This window comes from Periplaneta americana, chromosome 7 (genome assembly GCF_040183065.1).
Source record: "Periplaneta americana isolate PAMFEO1 chromosome 7, P.americana_PAMFEO1_priV1, whole genome shotgun sequence".
In the NCBI taxonomy this organism is placed as follows: Eukaryota; Metazoa; Arthropoda; class Insecta; order Blattodea; family Blattidae; genus Periplaneta; species Periplaneta americana.
In genome coordinates this window covers 103,985,797-103,998,031 of record NC_091123.1, presented here as the reverse complement: position 1 = coordinate 103,998,031, position 12,235 = coordinate 103,985,797, and the positions used below count along the sequence as shown (strand labels likewise).

General features: G+C 35.5%; 1 long non-coding RNA gene across 1 annotated transcript; it reads right to left on the bottom strand.

Moving 5' to 3' along the window:
* Nucleotides 1–893: 893 nt before the first annotated feature.
* On the bottom strand, nt 894–2,912 carry LOC138703324 (uncharacterized). The gene is made up of 2 exons (XR_011333109.1): nt 2,321–2,912; nt 894–1,726 (listed from the first exon to the last, which is right to left on the bottom strand). It is a non-coding gene; the product is annotated as an uncharacterized lncRNA (long non-coding RNA).
* Between the last annotated feature and the right edge of the window lie 9,323 nt (nt 2,913–12,235).

Genomic DNA, 12,235 nt, shown 5'->3' with positions numbered 1-12,235 from the left:
ACTTCAGTTCATACACCAAACATTTCCGGAAATAAATTAACTAGACATCTTACATATACGCACTATAGCCTACCCTTTTCACCTAATATTATTAATATTGTTATTAAATAAGATATTGCAACTAATTAAGGTACTGCATTATCTTTAATTTCCTTGAATTCATAATTAAGCATTTGCAAGAAGGCGTAACTTTTCCCTCTCTTTAAAAAAAAAATACGAACGGCACAATAATTGAGAAGTATAATTATTACGCGATTTTTTCTTGCAGTGGTGTAAACATTTCTATAGGCCTACTGATTAAGCTATTGAGCATAGTAATAGTACACGCTGTAGTATTCTTTTCTGAAGCCAAGATTTTCGCAAGAACTGAAGTGCAACACATGTAAAGATGAGGAAATGTCCCACTTTCTTTTGGGAAAACTTGTGAAGCCACTGACTATCTCATATCGTGTTATAAATATTATGATTATTTCAGATTGTGATACAGTTATAAGCGTACATTCCTAAAACTTAAAAGTAACAATGAGGATGCCCTATGTTATAGGAAAGTTTTAAACGTGTACATTTAACTTTTTTATGATTGATTTCCTGATCAAGATTTTCATTAACTATGTGCCAAACTTTTGAAGTGAAGAGTGCAATAAGAAACTGTTGGACATCTGATCAGTATTTTAATCATGTGCTGGTTACAGTACATTAGATGTCTTCTTGAATATACCTGGTGAGGTATGTATATGAAGTTTGTATCGTCAATATTCAAGTAGTCTACTTATGTATGTAATTTTTATTATCTGTACAGAAAAAATTTAGCTTATGTGATAGTATGAAGTAATCTCTCACGAAATAACAAGGAAGAGAAAGGTGCTTAAATTTAAATATTGAAAACAGGATGATAAGAAGAAAATAATTTTTACTTCCTTTCAATTATTAATGAAACCTGGCCACTCACCATTCGCAGTTGATTTCTATGGTTACAGGTCTATTCTTCATATTCTGTAGCTTTCAAATAATTTCTAAAATAAATATTACGCCTACTTAGCTCTTGTAAAACGAAATTTTCACTTTCACTTTCAACGGAACACTCACTTATATTCAGTTCTTGTATCTTGCAGTAAATTATCCATTTGTGATCATGTTTCCAATATAACCTCCCATTGAAACGACCACTTAAAATCATGAGCTAGGATTTATTATTTTAAAAACATTTCCACGTACATACTGTTATAATTGTTATGAACCACAATACAAAAGACAACACTGTGAAATTGGATTAATGTACCAAGATCAACATCAATACTGGTAGTATAAAATCACATACAACTTAGGCCTAGGCTAAGCCTATATTATTTCATTACTTTATGGTATTAATTAGAAGAATTAATTTTGAAGAATTTACAAATATGCTGAAATAATTTATGACACCTCTTATAGAAATATAAAAATATGTATGTACATTTTGAAACAATGGGTATAGCACCACTTGAAAATGTTGAGCACTTTAACAGTAACTTCTAAATTGTTCCATCACGTTGTCTATAGTGTTCATTTAATGTAGCACTTTTAGAATGAACGTGGTTCACATACATAAGAAGAAATGACGATGGAATGAGTCGAAGATATACAGTTTTCTTTAATTTTTAGCAAATGATGAAATTGAATATATACTGTTACTTCATATCCTAACATAAGTAGAGTTGCCACCATAGATGTAACACCTCCGTAACACCTGAAATGAATATGAAATAAATTAATGTATTGGTAATGATACAAGAATAAAAATAAATTAGGCTAGACATAACCTCACAAAATTACAAATACATGCTAAAACAAAAAAAAAAAAAAACTTTACGTATCCGTATATAATAAAACTAGATATTCTAGATATAATTTGATTCACACGATAACCACCTCAGCCTATTTCGCAGCAGCCATTATTAGTTACCAGTTTGAGGTGCATTACCTAATCTCATACTAACCTTGTTAAGTTCTCTAACCTAATTCACTGATAATTACGTAACAATACACAGGTCTAAAATACAGACAAATTCACATTAATTACCTAATAAGTACAGCATGAAGATAATTCATTACTTTTGTCGGTATTTTCTAAAAGAGAAAGGGAAAACAGTAACAACATTATCTTCAATGTTTACATCACGTCGTTCACATTTTCATTAGGCCTATATCAGTAATGCTTGGTAAGTGAAACAATGCATGAAATTATTTTACATTTCGGGTCACATCATTCGAGAGTCGGAAAATGCAATTCGCCACTTTTAACATAGCATTGCTTGTTATATGAGAGAACTTTGACATTTACCTTAACCTATAAAGATACGACCTGTTGGTACAGAGTTCTTCACATAGCAAAACACAGACAATTTTCGAATATAACTTAGCTGAACAAACTTCAAATAACACTGTAATATGCTTGGCATATTTGTAATATTCGTACTCAATGAGTAATGCACAATTAATCGAACTATTTTCACGATGCACAATGCTTTGTAATGGTACTATTCATCATTTCATAGGGCAGAGAGGCGAACCTAGCGGCAGAAATTGTCATGACTCACAGAGACCTACTCTCGATCGTGCTATGCGCCAGCTTGTATAATCTCGTAAGCAACGGTGTAATCTGTCAAGAAGCTTCTCTCAACTACCAGAGGAGCGCCACAAGCAAGCAAAAAATTGCGGGAATTTCAAAAGACTTTTCTTCACCTGCCCTCTATAGCCTATTATTATTTACAGTTTATTACTTACAAATACTCTGCACCTCTCCGTTATATTAATATTTATATCAATGTTTGAAATATAACCATCCCTATTAATATTTTGATTTTTTGTCGTTGGAATGAAGATCTCGAGCCAACACCAACAGCATTTTTAGATCGTGATATGCCAGGAAGTGAAGGTAGGATAAGGATTGTGAAATATGAAATGAATTAGACATGACCTACCAAATCTGTCGTGGTTAGAATGCATTAAATTTATTTAGGTAACAATATTTTTTTCATAAACATACAATATTATATTTTGTTACAATTAACTTCTACAGTCTTATTGCAATACAGAAAGATTTCATGATCCTATTAGTGCAATAATAATTACAATTAACAACATCACAGGGAAGTGTTGTATAAAAAAATCATATGTATCATCATATCTATTGGAAATCAGAGATTATTTCATAAAAAATGTAAAGGCAGTTTATTTAATTTTCTTAAATTTCTAGATATATCATTAGAGTTTTTGTGTATTATCATCCTCAGTAGAAATTGAAGTCTGCAATGCTGTATTCTTAAAGTCTTATACAAATAAATATTGATGTTGCAAATAAGCGGTTACAATGTGTGTGTGTTTTGCCTTGTGATAACATAGAAGGCTAGTGTAACTGTCATTGTGTTTAAATTATATGAAATGTTAAATATGATATATGCAGTACCTTTCACAAGCTTTGTTTAGTGTGTCGAGAAGATAGCTCCTGTGTTTTATATACAACCTTGGCCACAATGTGTATTACACAATAGCATATTACCAGGATCACTTTCTGCATCCAGTTTCACAAGCACATGTAAAGTCCAAAAGGCACACAGCTCTTCAAATCTTCGTATGAAATTTTTATTCTGATACACCATCAGTGCTAAGAGGAACATCTAGATGAAGAAGCTTGACATTGCCCCAGAAGTTTCTCCACTTAGAATGCAGACAGAAATAGTTGAACAACATTCACTCCCGTTCTCTTCCGGAAAGACAGTAACACCAAAAAGGAGGAAAATTCGAAGTCTTCGCATCCAACTGTACCGCTAGAGTATGGAAAGGGAAAACAAGGTACGAGAAGAACTGAAGACAGAACAAGCCCTGTGCACAATGAGGCAATTTGTGCCTAAGCAATTACATGAACCAATAAAGAAATTGTACAGCTCTTGTTCACAATTTGCTCAGGGATGTCACTGCTCATCAGAATTGAAATGTAAAACCCTTAATATTTACTTACAAAGTCCAAGTGCAACAGAATTTTCAGAAAGTCATTGAAATTTCCTTCTAAAGCCATACTTCTACATAAGTTTGCTAAATATACAAATGATGCTGATTTTGTGAGAAAATATTATATGAGCTAAAATATGCTTGTGACAAAATGACTGCCAGGTGAGCCGTGCTGTCACATATGCAATGAAATGCCACTAAATATCAGTTTAACTTGTAGCAATAATAATGAGGATACTGTTGATGGGTTTGGAAAACATTCATTATCAGGTAAAACTGCAAATCAGGTGCTTATATGTGTTTACGGCAACTGGTCTTTGTCATAATTACAAGCAGGTACAGAATTAGTTTTTAACAAATTCCGGTACTCCTGATACATAGCTAGTAGATCTTATTTTCAATGCAATTCAGGCATTACAGAACACTGGCCTTAAGGTAGTAGCAACTGTATATGAGCATAGGCTTAATAATCAAAAAGCTTACATCTTGCTTGGGGTAAAGCCAGATCAACCATTCTATTCAGCAAATGGTCAGATAAGAATTGTTTAATTTTTTTACACAAACCATCTCTTAAAATGTACACGAAATATGTCGAAAAAGTATAATGCAATAGTTCAAGACCAAAATAGGAAAATGGAAACATATAGGGCTGTAGTATACAAATTTGATGAAGATAACCAGTTTCAGTTAACAAGAAGTAATGATAAACATGTGTATGCAAGTGGATTGAGACTGATGAGAGTAAGAACTGCAGGACGGACATTAAGCCATTCAGTAGCTGCAGACATTTCTTGCTTGCCAAGACTGGCAGTACATGCAGGAGATGCAACACATAGAGCAGAATTTGTAGGAAACATGGACAAGACATTTGATTCACTGAATGGAAGTACAGTTTTCGAGAATAGGAAGACAGTATGTGTGGCTGTGGAAGAAAAGTCTATGCATGTATTCACCTGGAATGAAATGTTGAATTTTTAGTAGTGTCAATTTTATAAATAGTGGCAAACTGTGCATGTGCCATCCATATCTCGTTGAATTTATGACTTAAATGGAGCAAAATTACTATGGGAAGTTGTTAAAAATTTACACTGATATGCACTCGCTCTAAATTTGGAGTATTAATCAAGATTATTTACAGATTTACTTTTGCATAATTAGAAATAAGGATGGTAGAACAAGCCAGATAACTCTTCCTGCAATGATATTCAGTACAGTAATCGGGCATTGCTGCTCAAAATAATGTTATGTAGTAGTAACAAATGAAATTGTGAAAGAGGTTAATAGCTGGTGAGGGAATCTTTTAATTTCTCTGATGTTGGTAATGATCTCGTGAATGCAAATGCATTATAATATATTCCTGGTTATATTGGTAAGAAAGCATGCGATGCTAAACAGTGTGTTTATTGTCGTGCAGCTCTTTCAGACAATGAAAAATACTTACAAGAGGGTATAACATTCATGTTCAAAGAATATGAAAAAGTAAATGAAGATCCTCAGTTGCCCTCAACGCATTTATTAGAATGTGTAACACTGATGACCAAAATGTTTCATAACAGCTTAGAAAATCTGCTGTCAGACAATGATATAATAAAGCAATTTAATGAGCTTAATTCATGATAGTGTTAATTTTGATTTTCTTTCACACTGTAACTTCGAATACAAAAATTATTTTTTTTTCTCACTATAATGTTAAATCAATGCAAGATTCAGAAAACTGAATGAAAATATGTCTTCTGATAATGTCAAAAAAAAAAAAAAAAAAAAAAAAAAAAAAAAAAAAAAAAAAAAAAAAAAAAAACTAAATTCATCTTGCACCAATAAATTGCTAACATTAAATAGCATAAATGTAATATAATCTGAAATTATATTACATAAAACTCAATTTTATTGATGCAAGACTTTTTTCATTTTCTTTCCTTCCTTTCTGTAATCATCACTTGACAGATTTTCATTCATTCGCCGTAATCTTGCATGAATCAGCACTCTTGTGAACAATGAAACCAAATATCTTTTACAATCAGAATTACAATTAGGTGCAAGGAAATCAAAACAAACTTCATCCTGAATGAGGCTAGTAAATCTCTGTACTACATCAGACATAGAAATCAGGTTTTTGAAGTTATTATCAAACTTATGTGTCATATCTTCAACACATTTAAGTAAATTCGCTGAAGGATATTGGAGACCATTCGTAACTTTTTCATATTCCTTAAAAATAGGAAATGTTATACCAGCTGGGAGGACTTTTTCAGAGTCAAGAACAGCTGTGCAACAGTAATTACAGCACTGTTTTGCAGAACAGAGCTTTTTCGCAAGATAACCAGCAACATAAAACATAGCATTCCTGTTAACAAGATCATTACTCAGATCAGAGAAATTACAACTGCGTGCAATGAACTGATTCACCTCAGAGTTTGGTGGGTTAACCACCATCTCACAACTAGTACCTGTTGACTCTATAGATGCTAGGACAACATCATAGTCAATTTCACAATTTCCCTTGTCACTACATATTAGCATATTCTGGGCAGCAACTGCTCGGAAAGTGTAACGAAAGTCGTTACACGAAGGGTAGTCTCTATTACCACCTTTCCTTCTGATAATACAAAATGTATTTTCCAAACAATCTTGGTTTATCCTCCCCATCATAAGTGAGTGCATACACTCTTTCTTAGCTACCTCCCACAACAATTTTGCAGCATGAAAATTTTGCACCCAACCATATGTGGATGGTGCATGTACTCTCTTTCCTTCAGTATTTATAAATTGGACAGACTGAAAAAAGCTCGCCATTTCCTTCCAGACTTCATGGTGGGTGGTACCTTCCTTCACTGCACCACATAATGGCTTCGCATTGTCAGTAATCACTCTGCCATTTAATGAATCAAAAGCTTTATCCACATAACCTACGAATTTTCCAGTGTGTACTCCTCCTTCAAGCATTCCAAAAGATGACATCGTGAGAATGGCTGCAGCAACTGAATGACTTAAAACTCTTGCTGCTGTTCGCACCCTCATAACTCTGAAACCAGACACATAAACATCTCTATCAGTTAGTTTTGTCGCGCGAAACTCATTATTTTTATCTGAGTTATATAACTGCACAATGTGCTCCCATTTTGCAGTGTAATTATCATAAAACTTAGCAGAATACTTTCTGAACATGTTTCGGGTACTTTTAATTAAGTGTGGAGTGTCAAAAAATGCCACAATTTTTCTGTCATTTACTGTAAAGCAGGGCTGATCTGTAGTAACTCCCAATAAATGATACACTTTTTGATTATTAGAGCCCTGATCACAAACAGTAGCTACTACTTTTAAACCAATACTACTCAGCTTCTCTATTGCTTTGACAATGAGTTCAACTAATGTATTGCCAGGGGTGCTTGATTGTGCCAAGAAATAGCCCAGAACTTGTTTGTAATTACTACAAATACCTCTAACCATAAACACAAGACCTTGGTTGGCAATTCTATCTGATGAATAATTGTCAGAATACCTCTCAAAGCCATCTACGATGTCTTCATTACTATTGTAGCACAAGTTTGCTTTTAAAGACATTTCATCCCACATAAGGCAACACAGTTTGTCAGTCTCAGTCATCTTACTACAGGCATTCTTTAGTATGTCAAACAGTTTATCACTAAAACCAACATCAGTGGTATACTTTTGCAATACTCTAAGCAAAGTAGGCTTTGAAGGGAAATTTAATAACTTCCTAATCATCCTATAGGAACTTGGGCTCTGTAAATAAATGTTAAGAGCCTTTGTTTTCATTTCCGGTGACCACCGATTCCTCTGTACACACCGTGCATCTGAAGAGATGCAATTTCTTACCAGTTCATATAATGGCCCAGGAACCTTACTCTTTATACATGCAAGGGCAGTGTGTATCTTCGGTTCTTTCTGCGTAGTCTTGAGAACTCTTCCTCTCAAACGATGCAATTGCACTCGAAGGCTGCGAATCTTTCTCCTCTTCGGTGTTAATATCAACCTCCCCGTTGTCTCCGGAGCTCTTGGAGTGGGTTGAGCAGCCGCCACCTCCCACTCCATGTTACTGGGTCCTGGAGAATCTGTATAAAACAAAACAACAGAAAATAAATAATTATAAACAGTAAGAGTAAGCAGGCCTATAACACCACGAATAGAGGTTGCAGTTATGAGGTCTACTAAGCCCAATACGGGCTACGTTCTGAAGTACTGAAATTGCACATCATTGCCTTACTTTAAAAATCTTGTAACTGCATTTCAGGAAATTGCACAAAAGAACTTTTTATTTTTAAACCCAGCTAACAATTGTTATGCATTTGTTATATACAAAATGTAGAAGCAATTTCATACTAACTAGGTGTTATCGCCAGACGCATTTTTGGAGTGGGTTGAGCAGCCGCCACCTCCCACTCTATATTACTGGGTCCTGCAGAATCTGTATAAAACAAAACAACAGAAAATAAATAATTATAAACAGTAAGAGTAAGTAGGCCTATAACACCACGAATAGAGGTTGCAGTTATGAGGTCTACTAAGCCCAATAAGGGCTACGTTCTGAAGTACTGAAATTGCACATCATTGCCTTACTTTAAAAATCTTGTAGCTGCATTTCAGGAAATTGCACAAAAGAACTTTTTATTTTTAAACCCAGCTAACAATTGTTATGCATTTGTTATATACAAAATGTAGAAGCAATTTCATACTAACTAGGTGTTATCGCCAGACCCATTTTTGGAGTGGGTTGAGCAGCCGCCACCTCCCACTCTATATTACTGGGTCCTGCAGAATCTGTATAAAACAAAACAACAGAAAATAAATAATTATAAACAGTAAGAGTAAGCAGGCCTATAACACCACGAATAGAGGTTGCAGTTATGGGGTCTACTAAGCCCAATACAGGCTACGTTCTGAAGTAGTGAAATTGCACATCATTGGCTTACTTTAAAAATCTTGTAACTGCATTTCAGGAAATTGCACCAAAGGACTTTTTATTTTTAAACCCAGCTAACAATTTTTATGCATTTGTTATATACAAAATGTAATAGTAATTTCATAATAACTAGGCGTTATCACCAGACGCATTTTTAAAAATAATAAATTTGGACTGTTTTAGAAGTAAGTCGATGATGTCTAAGAAGTACACAGTTAAATAAGTTACCTTGACCGATGGAGATAGCCTGAACTTTGCAAGGTATGGCTTCTCTATTCAGATGTGTGCGGAGGGTACTTGAGAAGTACTTATCTTCAAAATGGTCCGCACACACCCGAAAGTTGTTATGTAATTTCTTGGGCAGATTAACCTTTAAGTCTTCTCTGCCCATTGCTTCTAGCCATGCCTTGCATCTGAAATAAAAAAGGGAAATAAAAGTAATTTAATAACACATAATATACACTATGATATAATATAATAAATATAAATATAAAGCACAGGAACACTATTTCGTGGTACCTTGTGCGAACAAGCGTTCCTGTGATTATCATTCGGAACTTTGCCGCATCACACACGGCAGAAAAAAGTTGCTAAATCACTGAAAATAACTTTTAAAATTGTAGCAAACAAGATAAATCAAACATCAGTGTCGTGTGCAGCAGGGTACCGGAGTTTCAATACAAAGAATAACTGCAATAGATCCTTCACTTGAAAAATATCCACCACGTGGTGTTGTTAAATTAGACGAATACATAACACAGGAATTAAATATACATTTGAATTATATATATATATATATATATATATATATATATATACACGAATTAGTATCCGGTATCTAATATAATTTATAATGTTGCACGTGACTAGAAAATCTACAGTATGCTACATCAAATTAGTTTAAGTGATAAAATTACTATTATTGTAAATGAAAACTCACCTTTCACTATCTCCCGGTATTTTGAAGAAGCACTTGTTCGGGTGACTGTCCTTTTTATTCGTATAATTTAAGTACTCGCACCTTACGTACGACGGCATTCTTCCCACACGCAGCTATAAACACAACAGATACAAGACAAAGACAAATCAAGATGTCTTCCTTCGCCTTCGTTTTTTTCTTTCGCCTTTCTACCTTAACAGGTCTGACAACTTAAACCAAAAGCACGCATGCTCATTTTCCATTTCCTGGAGATCGAATTCAGTGATGCAATGTTGGTAAGAAACGATGGTAGCGCTCGTAGTGCTAGTTGAATGAGTTAGCAGCGGTTAACATGGAAAAGGATAGGACTGAATCCCTCTCTTATTTGAAGGCCTCTTGGCTAGGAGCCCAGGCTAACGTGCAGTTGGTGAGAGAACTCGACGCAGTTACGTCAAGAGAGAAACGGGCAGTCTTCCGTCTCGGCTGAGATAGTCGTCAACTCATCGTATTACGTGGTTGCGGTGGTCGAGGTGACCCCGCTGATTTGGATAGCTACGACTTCTGTGTGGTATAATTAATCGGTGGAACATCATTTGGATATCATCGCTTTACAGACTAAGGATGGTCTGTTTAATTCTTAACAGCACGCTGGCCAGCATTCCTAATTTCCATTTTCTACACTACGTGGAATCATTAACGTCCATAAACCTACAGGGAAGTTCTCTGACGTCGCTACGCCATTAATGTATATAGCGGCTCACTTTGTTATGGTGTACTTCCCATGGATTTGAACTTTAATTCAGCTAAAGGTTGGAGACTACAACTTTATATGACTTGTTTGAGCCCGAGTCTATCCGGACTGTACTTTCAATGAGTGTTTAATTTACTCTGTGATGCATCGCCATTCTTACATTCTTTTCGATGGTAGACATTAATTTTCTCTCTTTCATTCTCTCACTACTTTATATTATTAGATTTATAATTCTTTGTTTTTTGTATTTTTATATTAACTTATCTCTCTCAGTCTGCTTATATTAAATTGTTATAATTATCATGGCTTTTACCTTATACTATTTGTGAAAGGCAGCCAAAAATACCTAAAGCTACGATCCTTTTCCTTTCCTGGGTCTTACTCAGGCACGCTGATACAACAATAGTAATTATTGAAGATGAAGCTACAAGAATTACAAGAATTGCCAGGACAGAGATGATAGTGACAGTGCTATCCCAGGCCCAAGTACGAGGGTCAGTAAAATGAAAACGAAAAATGTTTTTCTCCACAGAGAAATTTTATTTTTCAAAATAATCTCCACCAGTGTTTAGGCACTTATCCCACCTGTTCACCAGATTTTTTATATCTTGTTCATAAAAGTCTTTCGGCTGCTGGTGGCACTACTGCTGCAATGCCTCAATCACGTCACCGACCGTAGCAAACCGGCGCCATTCCAGGTCAATATTGAGCTTGCTGAAAATCTGGAAGACGCAAGGTAACAAGTCCGGGCTGTAAGGGGTGTGTTCGAGCACCTCTCAGCGCAGGTCTCGAATGGTGTGCCGAACTGTGTGTGGTCGCGCAATGTCGTGTAACAAAATGACACCTTCACGCAAATGTCCAGGTTGCTTGTTTTTGACGGCATGACGCAATTCAGTATGGAGGATTTTGGAGTATCGAGCGGAGGTAACAGATTCTCCTCTCTCCATGAAGTGGCAGAGTAATGGACCCTCTGAAACAAAGAACAGCATGAGCATCACCTTGCCTGCGGTTGTGAAATTTCTGAATTTTTTGGGCGTGTTGATGTGACGTACTTCCACTGCATGCTGTGTCGCTTGCTCTGCGGTTCGTAGTTGCACCATGTTACATTCCACGGTCACAATACGTTCCAAGAAAGCCTCCACCTCCTGTTCATAATGCATCAGATGTTGCAAACTCAGTCCCATTCGGTGTTGTTTCTGCTCATTTGTGAGTCATTTTGGACCCACTTTGAGCGCAGTTTATGGTACTTCAATCGTTCGTGGATTTTTGAGTATGCAGATCCATGACTGATATTCAGGTTCTGAGTCACTTCGTCCACTGTACACCTCCGATCTGCCCGGATGAGATTGTCTGCTGCAGGGGCGTATTTTGCGGGCTACCTGCGGTAACCCAAGGAAATTACAAAAGAAAAAGTTTATAATATAACATAATGTAATAATTTTGTATTATTAGTTTTACCATAGTAATTAAAATTAAAGTAACTGTTAGATATATTTTGTGTAATAATAGGGTCAGCGGTAGCCCAAACCCTTTAACCAGTATACGCCACTGGTCTGCTATAACATTTTCTTCCGTTGTGATTGTGTGGGACTTGGCCAGGGTGCGGATCATCCTCCAGTGATGTTCGCCCTTGTCGGTATCGCTTTGTCCATTCGTA